This window comes from Erpetoichthys calabaricus, chromosome 10 (genome assembly GCF_900747795.2).
Source record: "Erpetoichthys calabaricus chromosome 10, fErpCal1.3, whole genome shotgun sequence".
Classification (NCBI taxonomy): domain Eukaryota; kingdom Metazoa; phylum Chordata; class Cladistia; order Polypteriformes; family Polypteridae; genus Erpetoichthys; species Erpetoichthys calabaricus.
Genome location: NC_041403.2, coordinates 72,745,061 through 72,757,658, shown reverse-complemented (window position 1 = coordinate 72,757,658; position 12,598 = coordinate 72,745,061). Strand labels below are relative to the sequence as shown.

General features: G+C 39.5%; 2 protein-coding genes across 4 annotated transcripts in view; one reads left to right on the top strand and one right to left on the bottom strand.

The window, feature by feature from the left end:
• Positions 1-12,598, bottom strand: part of LOC114659141 (volume-regulated anion channel subunit LRRC8D-like) — a 79,396-nt gene that overhangs the window by 40,325 nt on the left and 26,473 nt on the right. The window contains exon 1 of one of the 3 annotated variants that reach the window (XM_051932787.1): positions 1,788-1,892. The exons of 1 other annotated variant lie outside the window; for it this stretch is intronic. The gene's annotated coding sequence lies outside the window, so the exon portion shown is untranslated. Of the gene's footprint in view, positions 1-961; positions 1,514-1,787; positions 1,893-12,598 lie in introns of those variants that run through there. One more of the 3 variants, XM_028811410.2, reaches the window with a different exon arrangement.
• The window catches only part of LOC114659144 (kynurenine--oxoglutarate transaminase 3-like), a 181,746-nt gene continuing 178,676 nt past the window's right edge, over positions 9,529-12,598 (top strand). Inside the window, exon 1 of the mRNA XM_028811420.2 lies at positions 9,529-9,579. The gene's annotated coding sequence lies outside the window, so the exon portion shown is untranslated. The remainder of the gene's footprint in view (positions 9,580-12,598) is intronic.

The following is a 12,598-nucleotide window of genomic DNA, read 5'->3' as shown; positions in this document are numbered from 1 at the left end:
TGGTGAGGGGGTCTTGGTGAAGTAAGGCTTGTGTACAACACTGCAATCGTGTCCCTGTTTATTTTGATGTCATTGCCTTGGCGATTATGCCATGCATGGATTACAACGGATTACATTTAAAAAAAAAAAAACACGTGAATATATTCTAATGCATGGCAGGATTGCTAGTACTATTTCTTTGTACAATTTTCACTTTCGAATTACACTCGACTTACTGCTCATGCAGAGGAAAAACAAAATGTACCGTAAAAGCAGGAGCACAATACTCGAAACTACTTGCAAATGATGCAAACTGGCATATACAGCCAATACCACAGTGACGTGCTGACATACAGAATACAATGACACCCGAACACACAATCGGCTGAAATCACCTGCCTGTTCTTACACGTAAAGGTTCACTCTGGACACACGAACACGAAAATACGTTCCCAATCGCACTTGTGCTCACAAGCAAATGTGAACCGAAATGTGCACATTTTGCTATCGAAACGCAATTAGGAATAACTCAGGAATACAGCAGAATACTGACAACACCAACACCAAGTGGCGATATGCTCCTCACAAAGTTATCCATATGCTTAGAAGCCATAATATGCGATCGCCGCAAGTAAACTGCGCAAACGATGTCACTAAAGTATGCATTTTGTGGCAGTGAACCTGACTAACGAACCTGTGCCTGTCGAATGAATCGAAGCGCGCTCGCACTTTATGTTCAGAGAACGCGTAGGTGACGCACACAGTTCACACCAAACAAACTGTGCTTTTCTTCTTGTTACACTTAACACGCTCATCTGCTTCATACCTTTGAAAAGGAGGTAACTGCACAAACAACCGAAGGGGCACCTCGTTCTCGGAGGTACTCGCCACTTTGCACTCTGTGCCTGCTACTGAACACGATGCGTGTATAAATTCGTGCACTACATAATATGAACAGAAAAAAATATATATATATACTTACTGGATGTGGAAATGAACTATGACGCGAGTTTCACCAAAACTGGACAAGGATTTTGCCTCCCCTCCATAAACCAATTCCTTGTCATGCAAGACTAGCAGTGTGTCAAGCTGAGCGAAGTACAGCATTAGTTTACTGGCTGATGCAAATGGCAAGTGGCGAACATGCCTGCTGTGCCCCTATCTACACCCCAGACCCGTGAGCCATTAAATCCGCGTCGTGCCCTGAAAAAAATGCGTAGAACAGCACAATTGATGGGCGATTGGGTGGGGGAACAGTACAGCAGCCAGTCAGCTCAGAGCCAAAGAAGATCTTCTTTCGTCGTCCTTATTGCATAAGAAACGCCATTGTGATGCTGGTTTCAACTTGTACAGTACGTACGTATGAATCGATCACAGCGTGAAGCTTCACCGCTTCCGTCGCGCTGAGCTCGATGAAATGCGTCCAGCGCCGCGTGTGCCTCTCAGTATTTTACCGTACCTTACTAACGAACTGCCCAAGAAGGTGCGTCGATGCTTTATAAGGTGCACGTACCTAGCTGACATTTCGCGTTCGCCCGAGTACTGGCAAAAAGAATTCAGCTTTATAGCAGCCAGACTGCGGACTGACACAGTCATGTCTGCATGGCTTCCTAGAGGAATGTCACCCTGGACAGCGAATGGCCGCTGGACATATGATAGATAGATAGATAGATAGATAGATAGATAGATAGATAGATAGATAGATAGATAGATAGATAGATAGATAGATAGATAGAGTAAGGACGAGGAAATATTTGACTGCATTATTTAAAAAGTCATTGACGCGATTAATTCTTCCGGTTAGTTACCTTTTGGTCTTCGATCACCGAAACGCCGTTTGTGTGATATTCAGGGTGAAGCTGTCGTTAAAACGAGCTCCATGCGGACATGTCCGTTACTTTGCGTTGCGCACACCTGCAAAGCGGGCCAAGGTGCACGCTTTGTCTGGATAGTACGCCTTACCTGCCCAGATTCCCCAACCTCCGTGGATATTAAATCAGATAAACTTTATACTGTTGGTTACAGATTAATTAACACGCTATACGTGCTTGTGTAAAAAAAAAAACGTTAGGATTGTCGGGCACATACTGCAGATTATCCTGCGCCTCCTCAAGTGTTGCATAGGAGGCATTAAGGAACATAAAAAATATTCAAGTTAACGCTACCAGGATAACATTATAAATGCTTCTGTATTCATAATTAATTTAATTTGATTGAATTGCAGGGCACACCATGTTAAAAACAATTTTACAACCAATCAAATGTACGCTAGCGGGAAAAGACGGCTGCCAGAGGACAGGAGGAATGTGCAGATACAATGACTAGGCCATTATTTGACTCTGGTCTCGTGGATCTTCAATGACAGCAGCACTAACTATGCCACTTCAGCATACAAAACTATATATAAGTAATTAACACAAGACCTGGACGACTGCGTGACATGCAAAAAAAAAAAAAAAACTCGGACTACAGTGACTCTTCATTCCTGTCAGAAAAACATACAGAAACTCAACCTTCCATTGATTCAGGGTGAATTCTGCAGAATAACTTTAGGCTTCTAGGTTCAACCATTTTCTGTTTGCATATATTCTTGTACAGCTAATTTTGTAAAACATGCTCAAACTTCATCAGAATCACATCTTCATTCAGTTATAAATTAATTTTGTTTTATACCTATTTGAAGTAACTAAGTTATGCATCTTTATACTTGTGCCTCATGCAAATTTAACATTGTGGGCAACTGCATATTATCTAACCAGCATCTGGTGTAAAGCAGGAATAAGACCTGGCTGAGACAATTGTCACTCATGGGGATCACTCATGCACATAACCGTAGTTACTCAGTTACAAATAAACCTAGTATGCACATCAGTAAAATGTGTGAGGAAAACTTAGGTGCCCTTAGAAAAACCAACATAGATAAGGGGCAAATGCACATATTCTGCAAAGGTAAAATCCAGACAAGGATTCAAACTCGAGACCCTGGAATTGTGAGGCAGCAGCTAATTACTGTGCCACTGGAAGAATAATTATATATATATATATATATATATATATATATATATATATATATATATATATATATATATATATATATACATACATATTTATATATGTATATATGTTTTAATCAGACACACAAGCATAAGGTGTGCCTTTTGGGTATGAGATTGAGTGGAAATGCAGGGAAGACTTTGAATGTAGCACCTAATCTAACAAGATTTCCATTTGTTTGAGAGTGGAAGAGAACTTTCCCAAGGACCTGTGATGTCACTTGAGTCCTGAACCACGACAAGTCCCACTTCTTCCACCTCCATGGCCACAAATACCACCTAACCCAATAATTCTTTGTCAGTGTTGACCAGAGTTCAATAGAGATGGAAGTCTAAGGAAAGAGCAACCATTCCATGTCCCAAGTGATGAAATTTCATTGCATCTTTGCTTTGTTTGTGCACATAATAATTCAGACATTAAACAGGGAACACCAGCTGGTGCCCCATATCTTTTTTCTCTTGCAGCATTTATATATATTATATAAATGCTATATATATTATATATTTATATATAGTGGAAACCAGGGGCACTCCAGCTGTTTCATCCTCAACACAGACAGGCAAAGACCAAAGTGCAATACAACCCAAGCCTTTATTATTACAGTGAGAAACACTTTTCACTCGTTTCCCACCTGCAGTGGTCAGTACACAGCCCAGTAAGACATAGTCATATACAAACAGTACTTCTGTCTCCTTCCACCTTCATTCCTCCTGGCAAGCTTCATCCCTCTTCCTCCTGAATCTGGCTTCTTGAATGGAGTGAGGCGGTTGCTCGTTAATCAGACCTGGAATCACTTCTAGGTGTGGTGAAAGCCCAATGTAGGGCTCTGCAGCTTCCCCTGGCAGCCCCCACGGAACCCAACAGGGCTGTGCCAAACTCCAACTCCCAGCAGGCCCTGTGGGAATCCATGGTGCCATAGCCACCCAGGAGGGCTTCCCTCTAGCATCCTGGGGAAGGTAGTGCCTTGCAGATGCTCTCTCCTCCAGTCCTTCCATCCAGCTGGTATGCCAGCCAGGTAATGGCTGTGGCCGCCCGTCTCTCTCTCTCTGTCTCTCTGTGTGTGTATGTATATATATATATATATATATATATATATATATATATATATATATAGCTGGAGCCAATCCCAGCCAACACAGGGCACAAGGCAGGAACCAATCCCGGGCAGGGTGCCAACCCACCGCAGCACATTTTGTTATGTTACAGCCTTATTCCAAAATGGATTAAATTCATTTTTTTCCTCAGAATACTACACACAACACCCCATAATGACAACGTGAAAAAAGTTTACTTGAGATTTTTGCAAATTTGTTAAAAATAAAAAAACTGAGAAATCACATGTACATAAGTATTCACAGCCTTTGCCATGAAGCTCAAAATTGAGCTCAGGTGCATCCTGTTTCCCCTGATCATCCTTGAGATGTTTCTGCAGCTTAATTGGAGTCCACCTGTGGTAAATTCAGTTGATTGGACATGATTTGGAAAGGCACACACCTGTCTATATAAGGTCCCACAGTTGACTGTTCCTGTCAGAGCACAAACCAAGCATGAAGTCAAAGGAATTGTCTGTAGACCTCCGAGACAGGATTGTCTCGAGGCAAAAATCTGGGGAAGGTTACAGAAAAAGTTCTGCTGCTTTGAAGGTCCCAATGAGCACAGTGGCCACCATCATCCGTAAGTGGAAGAAGTTCGAAACCACCAGGACTCTTCCTAGAGCTGGTTGGCCATCTAAACTGAGCAATCGGGGGAGAAGGGCCTTAGTCAGGGAGGTGACCAAGAACCCAATGGTCACTCTGTCAGAGCTCCAGAGGTCCTCTGTGGAGAGAGGAGAACCTTCCAGAAGGACAACCATCTCTGCAGCAATCCACCATTCGGGCCTGTATGGTAGAGTGGCCAGACGGATGCCACTCCTTAGTAAAAGGCACATGGCAGCCTGCCTGGAGTTTGCCAAAAGGCACCTGAAGGACTCTCAGACCATGAGAAAGAAAATTCTCTGGTCTGATGATACAAAGTTTGAACTCTTTGGTTTGAATGCCAGGCATCACATTTGGAGGAAACCAGGCACCGCTCATCACCAGGCCAATACCATCCCTACAGTGAAGCATGGTGGTGGCAGCATCATGCTGTGGGGATGTTTTTCAGCGGCAGGGACTGGGAGACTAGTCAGGATAAAGGGAAAGATGACTGCAGCAATGTATAGAGACATCCTGGATGAAAACCTGCTCCAGAGCGCTCTTGACCTCAGACTGGGGCGACGGTTCATCTTTCAGCAGGACAACGACCCTAAGCACACAGCCAAGATATCAAAGGAGTGGCTTCAGGACAACTCTGTGAATGTCCTTGAGTGGCCCAGCCACAGCCCAGACTTGAATCCGATTGAACATCTCTGGAGAGATCTTAAAATGGCTGTGCACCGACGCTTCCCATCCAACCTGATGGAACTTGAGAGGTGCTGCAAAGAGGAATGGGCGAAATTGGCCAAGGATAGGTGTGCCAAGCTTGTGGCATCATATTCAAAAAGACTTGAGGCTGTAATTGCTGCCAAAGGTACATCGACAAAGTATTGAGCAAAGGCTGTGAATACTTATGTACATGTGATTTCTCAGTTTTTTTATTTTTAATAAATTTGCAAAAACATCAAGCAAACTTTTTTCACGTTGTCATTATGGGGTGTTATGTGTAGAATTCTGAGGAAAAAAATGAATTTAATCCATTTTGGGATAAGGCTGTAATATAACAAAATGTGGAAAAAGTGATGCGCTGTCAATACTTTCCGGATGCACTGTATATATATATATATATATATATATATATATATATATATATATATATATATATATACATATATATATATTGAGAGAGAGAGAGAGAGATAGAGATAGAAACACATTTATACACACACACACACATACATATATATAGTATATATACAAAGTTCCATGCAAAAGTTGGAACACCCCCAACCAAATTATAATGCAAAATAGTAAATATAACTTATGAAAGCAAAGAAACTAAAACAGTGTAATTTTAATGAAAATGTTATGGTACAGTAACAATTTAATTTTACACAAAGGTGTAAAAAAGTAAAGGAGTGAAGGTGGTTTTGGCAAAAGTGTTTGTGCACCCTTTCTGTTGTAGAGTCTCAGAACATGTTACAATGTTAGTCTGGTCTGGCTTAGCACATTAGGTATTAATCTGGTGAAGAATTGTCATTAAGTATGGTCTGTTCCAGAGCCAAATAAATTCTTTTGACTTTTCAAACACTGCGCAACATTCAACAAATAAGCAACTGACTGAGGATCTCAAAATTAAAGTAAGTCATGCCTACAGGGGAAGGCTATAAACATATATCAAAGTGCTTCCAACTAGCAATATCCAAAGTCCAATATGTCATTACATAGTGGCAGTTAAAGGGAATGATGTAGGACAAAACAAGATCTGGAAAACCAACAATACTGACAGAACAGCTTGTATACTATGTAGGAAGGTAAAGCAGAATCCCCATATGATTTTCCCGAGAAGGGCATGGTGGTGCACTGCTCTACTATGCAGCATTACTTACACGGACATGGCCTTCATGGAAGAGTCATCAGAAGGAAACGTTACCTGGAATCTCATCATAAAAAGCAAAGTCTCAAGTATGCAAAACAAGAATGAGGCATTTAGAAACCAAGTGCTGTGGAGAGATGAAGTTAAAATTAAACAATTTGGCCACAATCACTAAAGGTTTTTTTTGGAGAAAAAAAAGGAACAGAATCTGAAGAAAAGAGCACCTGGGCAACTGTTAAATATGGGGATGGATCTGTTATGCTTTGGTGTTATGCAGCAGTTCGTGGGCCTGGAAAAACTGTGAAGGGTCAGGGAAGAATGGATTCCATTAAATCTCAACAAATCCCTAAAGGAAAATGTTAAGACAGTTCGTCAAGAAACGACCTGAAAAAAGGATGATTTCTACAATAAGACAAGGATTCATAACATACTTTTACATCTACTACGAAGGAGTTAAAAAAAACACAAGGTGTAAGTTTTGGAAGTTCCCAGACTTGAACATCACTTAAAATTTGTGGGTAAACCTTAAACCTGTGTGAATGCAAGAGAGTCTAAGAATATCTTACAGCTAGAAGAAATCTGCAAGGAGGAATTGGTGAAAATTTCCAAAACAAGAATTCAGATTCATAGCTGGCTACAAGAATGTTTGCAAGCAGGGATATTTTTATTCTTCTTTATATCTGGAGCACTGGAAAATCAGGGTACTAGCTCCTGGTCATACAGACAGTTAGAGGAAACATGGACTATCAGAAGGAAATAAGGAGAGCATGCAAACTCCACACAAACCACAACAAGGCCTAAGCTAGAAAATATTTTATATACATATCTGTTTTGTGACCATAGGTTAATACCTTTTCCAGGTTTAGTTACAGTATATTTATATCTGCTTTCAGCCCACAAATTATGAGCGGCACATTCTAATATTTATTTATGGTATATCTGAAATATACTATTTTTCCTGTTTATGTATTTATAGTTTAGCAGCACTTACTGTGCTCATCCTCATAATGTGCAGGCTCCTGTGTTCTGCAGTCACTGGCATACCATCTTGTTAAATGTCACAGTAAATTTATATTACATTTACCTTTACATTCCATTTACTTATTTAACTAACAGCTTTATCCAAGGTGACCTATAAGAATTAAGATACCATTGGATGCAAGTTTTTTTATTGTGGCAGAGGCCACATGAAGTGACTTGCTCATGGTCATACAGTGTTAGTAGCCTGATTTGAAGTCCAAAGCCTTAACCATTATGCCTGAAACATATGCTACCACATATTTCTGATTTAATAGACTAAATTTATGAAATTGTAACAGGAAAAGATGAGAAATTATATAACTGAAGGTAAGAAAACTAGAAGCCACAGAGTTTCTCTAGGCCATGGACTAGGAATTATACCTTTAGGTGATTAATTCTGTTTTTCATCATTACAAACAATTCTCAGCAAACTGACATCATGAAAATTAAAAAAAAAAAACTCGCCCACACCCCCAACCCCACTCTCTGGGGGCGCACTTCACGCTCGCCACTTTGAATCTCTGCTGCTCGTGTTGTGAAGGGGGGGCTGAACGCACGCTAAGGCTGCTGGCTTGCAGCTGCTGCTACCTATCTGCGTGATCTGCATGTCATGCTGCGCGACAATCATTTAAAAGCCTGTACAGAGGCTGCTGCTACCATGCTGCGTGATCTGCATGTCGCGCTGCACGACGATCATTTAAAAGCCTGTACAGCAGCTGTCCTTTTGTCTCACTTCCTTGTCTCCCAGGACATTAAAGTGTCTCTGAGAAAGTGTTTGTAAGTAGGGCGTGACGTGCAAGTAGTCTCGCAGGACTTCAAAGTGTCTCCCCGAGATGATATGATTATGTCTTGACCCAAAATTTTTTAATGTTATATATATATATATATATATATATATATATATATATATATACAGTATATATATATATATATATATATATATATGACAATAGGATGTTGGTGCAGGTGGGTAGTCTTGCTTTATTATTTAGGTCACTTAGATTCTCAGTGCCTACTAAGTGCAACATGAATGTTCTATCCATGTTCACGCAGATTTCCCCTGGGCACACTGAATTTCTCCTGTATTCCAAACACAAGTTAATTGGAAAACAACAATTCCTGCTGTGAGTGGTTGTGGGAACTGTGGAGCAGAGGGGTAAAGCAAGGAAAAATGGGTCTTTGTCTGAAACATTATGGAGGGTACTGTTTTTGCAATTTCTAGTTCACTAGGCTGGTTCAAGGCTTCAGGGAGCTGCAAAATTCAGTTAGGTCCATAAGTATTTGGACAGAGACAAACTTTTTTCTAATTTTGGTTCTGTACATTACCACAATGACTTTTAAAAGAAACAACTCAGATGCAGTTGAAGTGCAGACTTTCAGCTTTAATTCAGTGGGGTGAACAAAACGATTGCATAAAAATGTGAGGCAACTAAAGCATTTTTTTAACATAATCCCTTCATTTCAGGGGCTCAAAAGTAAACTGTATATTAGCAATGGGTACAAGTGGAAAACCCAAGTAAATGTGAGGAGAACATGGAAATGCCATGCAGAGGACTATAATGAAACTGCCATGGATGATTTATCTGGAACATGACATTTTAAAAAATAATACTGGATTGCATACTAATGCTAAATTTTGCAGTATCTAAAGTGACACAAAACAATGGTAAATGATTTTGACAAAATCAGAAAGCAAAAAGGAAAAAACACAGTACTTTCCTCATTGCTCTTAACTTTTTTGCCTTTAGCACAGGCAGGTCATGGAGAGTTAGCCCTATTTCTGTCATTTCATTTAGTTAAATATTAGAGCAGGCTCTACAGATTATAGGTTATGTAGTTAAACATTCACAATAATTTCAAACATTAACAGACCTCGTAGGCATATCCAGACTAAACAACATTATTCATAACAATGCTTCAAGGATAGGAAGTACACCTGATCTGGAAGAAAACACATTACCATGTACAGTAGTTAAGGTACTGTTTGCTCTTATGTAATTCACCTTAATGATCAGTATTATATTTTTCACTCTTCCTATTCTTATTCAAGTTCTCTCCATGTCTGTGTGGGGTTTTTCTACCACATTTTATGATATGTACATTAGGTTAAATAGCTCCTTGAAATGGTCACAGTGTGGGTGTCCAATGTTGGGCTATGTTCTGTCTTTGACATGTTCCTGCTGCTGGAATAAGCTTTGGCTCTCTTCAACTCTGAACTGGATAAGCAGGTTAGAAAATGGATGGACTGACTACTTCTGGTCATTCTTTCATTTTCTGAACCCACAGTAGGACTGGACAATCCTGATCCTAGAGGACTACATAATGCCTGAAGATTTTTGCTTTAACTTTTTATTGAATTCATGGTTTAATCTAATGGCATGCTCTAGCTCTCAGTTTGCTGACTCAGAAATTAACAATAATGTGACTTTTATTTACTTTGAAATTTAAAAAGATGCCTACTGTCATGACCCTCAGTGCATAGCACGCTCATGTTTTTTACTTTGCTTCTTTTTAATTCACTTGCTTGTCAGGAATTTTAAGTTATTTATTGTTTTTTGTTAATAACCAGGACATAGATCACTATGAATCATATATAAGACAAAAGAGACAACAGCTAATTAACTAAACTGATGCCATTATTACATGATATAGCCATGGGAAGGAAACCAGACCTGCAATGTCATCACAAAAAAACAACATCTTAAGTATGCAAAATAACATCTGTATAAGACAGTGCTGTGGAGAGAAAAAGTTAAAATCAAACTATTTAGCTACAACCACAAAAGGTTTGTTTGGAGAAAAAAAAGAAGCAACATTTGAAGAAAATAACACTTTAGTACAGGAACTAATAAATATGGGTGATAGATCTAGTGGCACAGGAAATACAGCTCAGTTACAGGGAAGAATGGCTTCCACCACACATGTCTCCTAAAATGGAACAATGGCTCAAAACACACCTCATAATCTACTATGAAGGAGTTCAAAAAACACAAGTTGAAGTTTTTGAAATGACCTCGCATTTCCCAGCCTTGAACATCGTTTAAAAATCAGTGGGCAGATATTAAACACGCTGTGCACACAAGGCAGCCCAAGAACATCTCATATTTGGGAGAAATCTCTAAGGAAGAATGGGGATAAATTTCCAAAACAAGAATTCAAAGATCCATAGCTAGCTACAAAAAATGTTTGCAAGCTGTGATTTTTGCCAAAAAAGATGCTGCTGAGTAATGACTTAGTAAGGTGCCCAAGTTTTTGCAGATACCACAATTACTCCTTTATTTTTTTATATGTTTGTAGTTCATCTAATGAATTGTAACTGTATATTAACATATACAGTCATAAAAATGCAATTGTTTAGTGTGTTTTCTGTTGAAGATGTATTTACAATTTTTTACTTCAAATGTCAACAAAATATATAATTTGACCAGGGGTGCCAAAACATTTGCATGGAATTAATAATGTGTGCATAATTCACTTAAATAAACATCTGAAAGAAAAAAAAAGAAACAAACACTTGATTGGTTAATCCCCCAACCCACTGCTCATTTTATTGATTTTTCCCTGAAAAATAAAATATAGCTTGTGTGAAAGAATAAGACATACTCCGATAAAGGTTTGGGGCAGCCACCCGTATAATCTCAAAATCCTTGGCTGCAAAGTTGCAATGAAGAGTAATAGCACTGAAGTGCATACAAACGAGTCCAAAACCAGACTGAGCAATTAGGAAAGAGGGCAGGGTTTTAAAGGGGAAGACAGGAAGTGAGGTCATAAGGATCAGGGATGTGTTCGTTCTCTATTGGACCGAGCCTGGACGTGACGTCAGAGGGGTCGGAGCCAGTCAGGTCTCCTTCCATTGGCTCGGTCCCAGAAATGATGTCACGAGAGCCAGGTGGAATCTCCCGGGAACGGTCTGCAGGCAAGAGAGAAAAAGAGTCAGTGCACTCTGCCACCTCCCGGTATGTCTCAGAACTGCCGTCCCTCAAGCCCTTTAGCTGCCTCCCATGCGCACGTGTGTGACACTTGGAAGGAATTTCTGCAGAATGGTGACATGACAATGAACAGAAAATCTAATTTAGGTGCATATTACATTAACTAAAAGATTTTGATTCTAAGTAAGAAATTAATTTGAACAAAAGCCTGCAATGATTGTGGCCCTCCATGTCAAGAAGCTGTGAGGAGCAATATTCTCTTCCAGCAACAATGGAATGAAGAGAAAATCCAACTTTAAATTGTACTCCAATTCACTCAGTCACACCCGGCTGATTTATATTTGCCAATCCGTGTTTGGCGTGCAAAAAAGTAACACATACTATAATTCTAAGAGGAAAAGAGATCGTTCCTCCCCCATACTATGCGACTCTTCAATTCCACCCAGCGGGGGGGGTTAAACGTTAACATTATACAAAGATATTGTCTGTCTGTATACCTGCATTGTTATCACTCTTCAATTTAATATTGTCTTTATCAGTATGCTGCTGCTGGAGTATGTGAATTTCCCCTTCGGATTAATAAAGGATCTATCTATCTATCTATCTATCTATCTATCTATCTATCTATCTATCTATCTATCTATCTATCTATCTATCTATCTATCTATCTATCTATCTATCTATCTATCTATCTATCTATCTATCAAAATTGTAGAACTGAACCTGGGTCAAAATACTGTGAGGCCGCAATACTACCTGCAGAGCCTTTGATGAAAAGACTGGTTGAATTAATAATGTGCAACTAATCTTTCCTTCCACTGAATAAGATAAGCAATTGTGACTGAATTGTTAATGCAAAAATGCACAGCACTGTTTGTGTTTTACTGATGAAAAGCAAATACAGTGGAACCTCGGTTTGTGAGCATAATTCGTTCTGGAAACGTGCTCGTAGTCCAAAGCACTCGTATATCAAAGTGAATTTCCCCATAAGAAATAATGGAAACTCAGATGATTTGTTCCACAACCCAAAACTATTCATATAAAAATGATTGATACAAAATATAAAG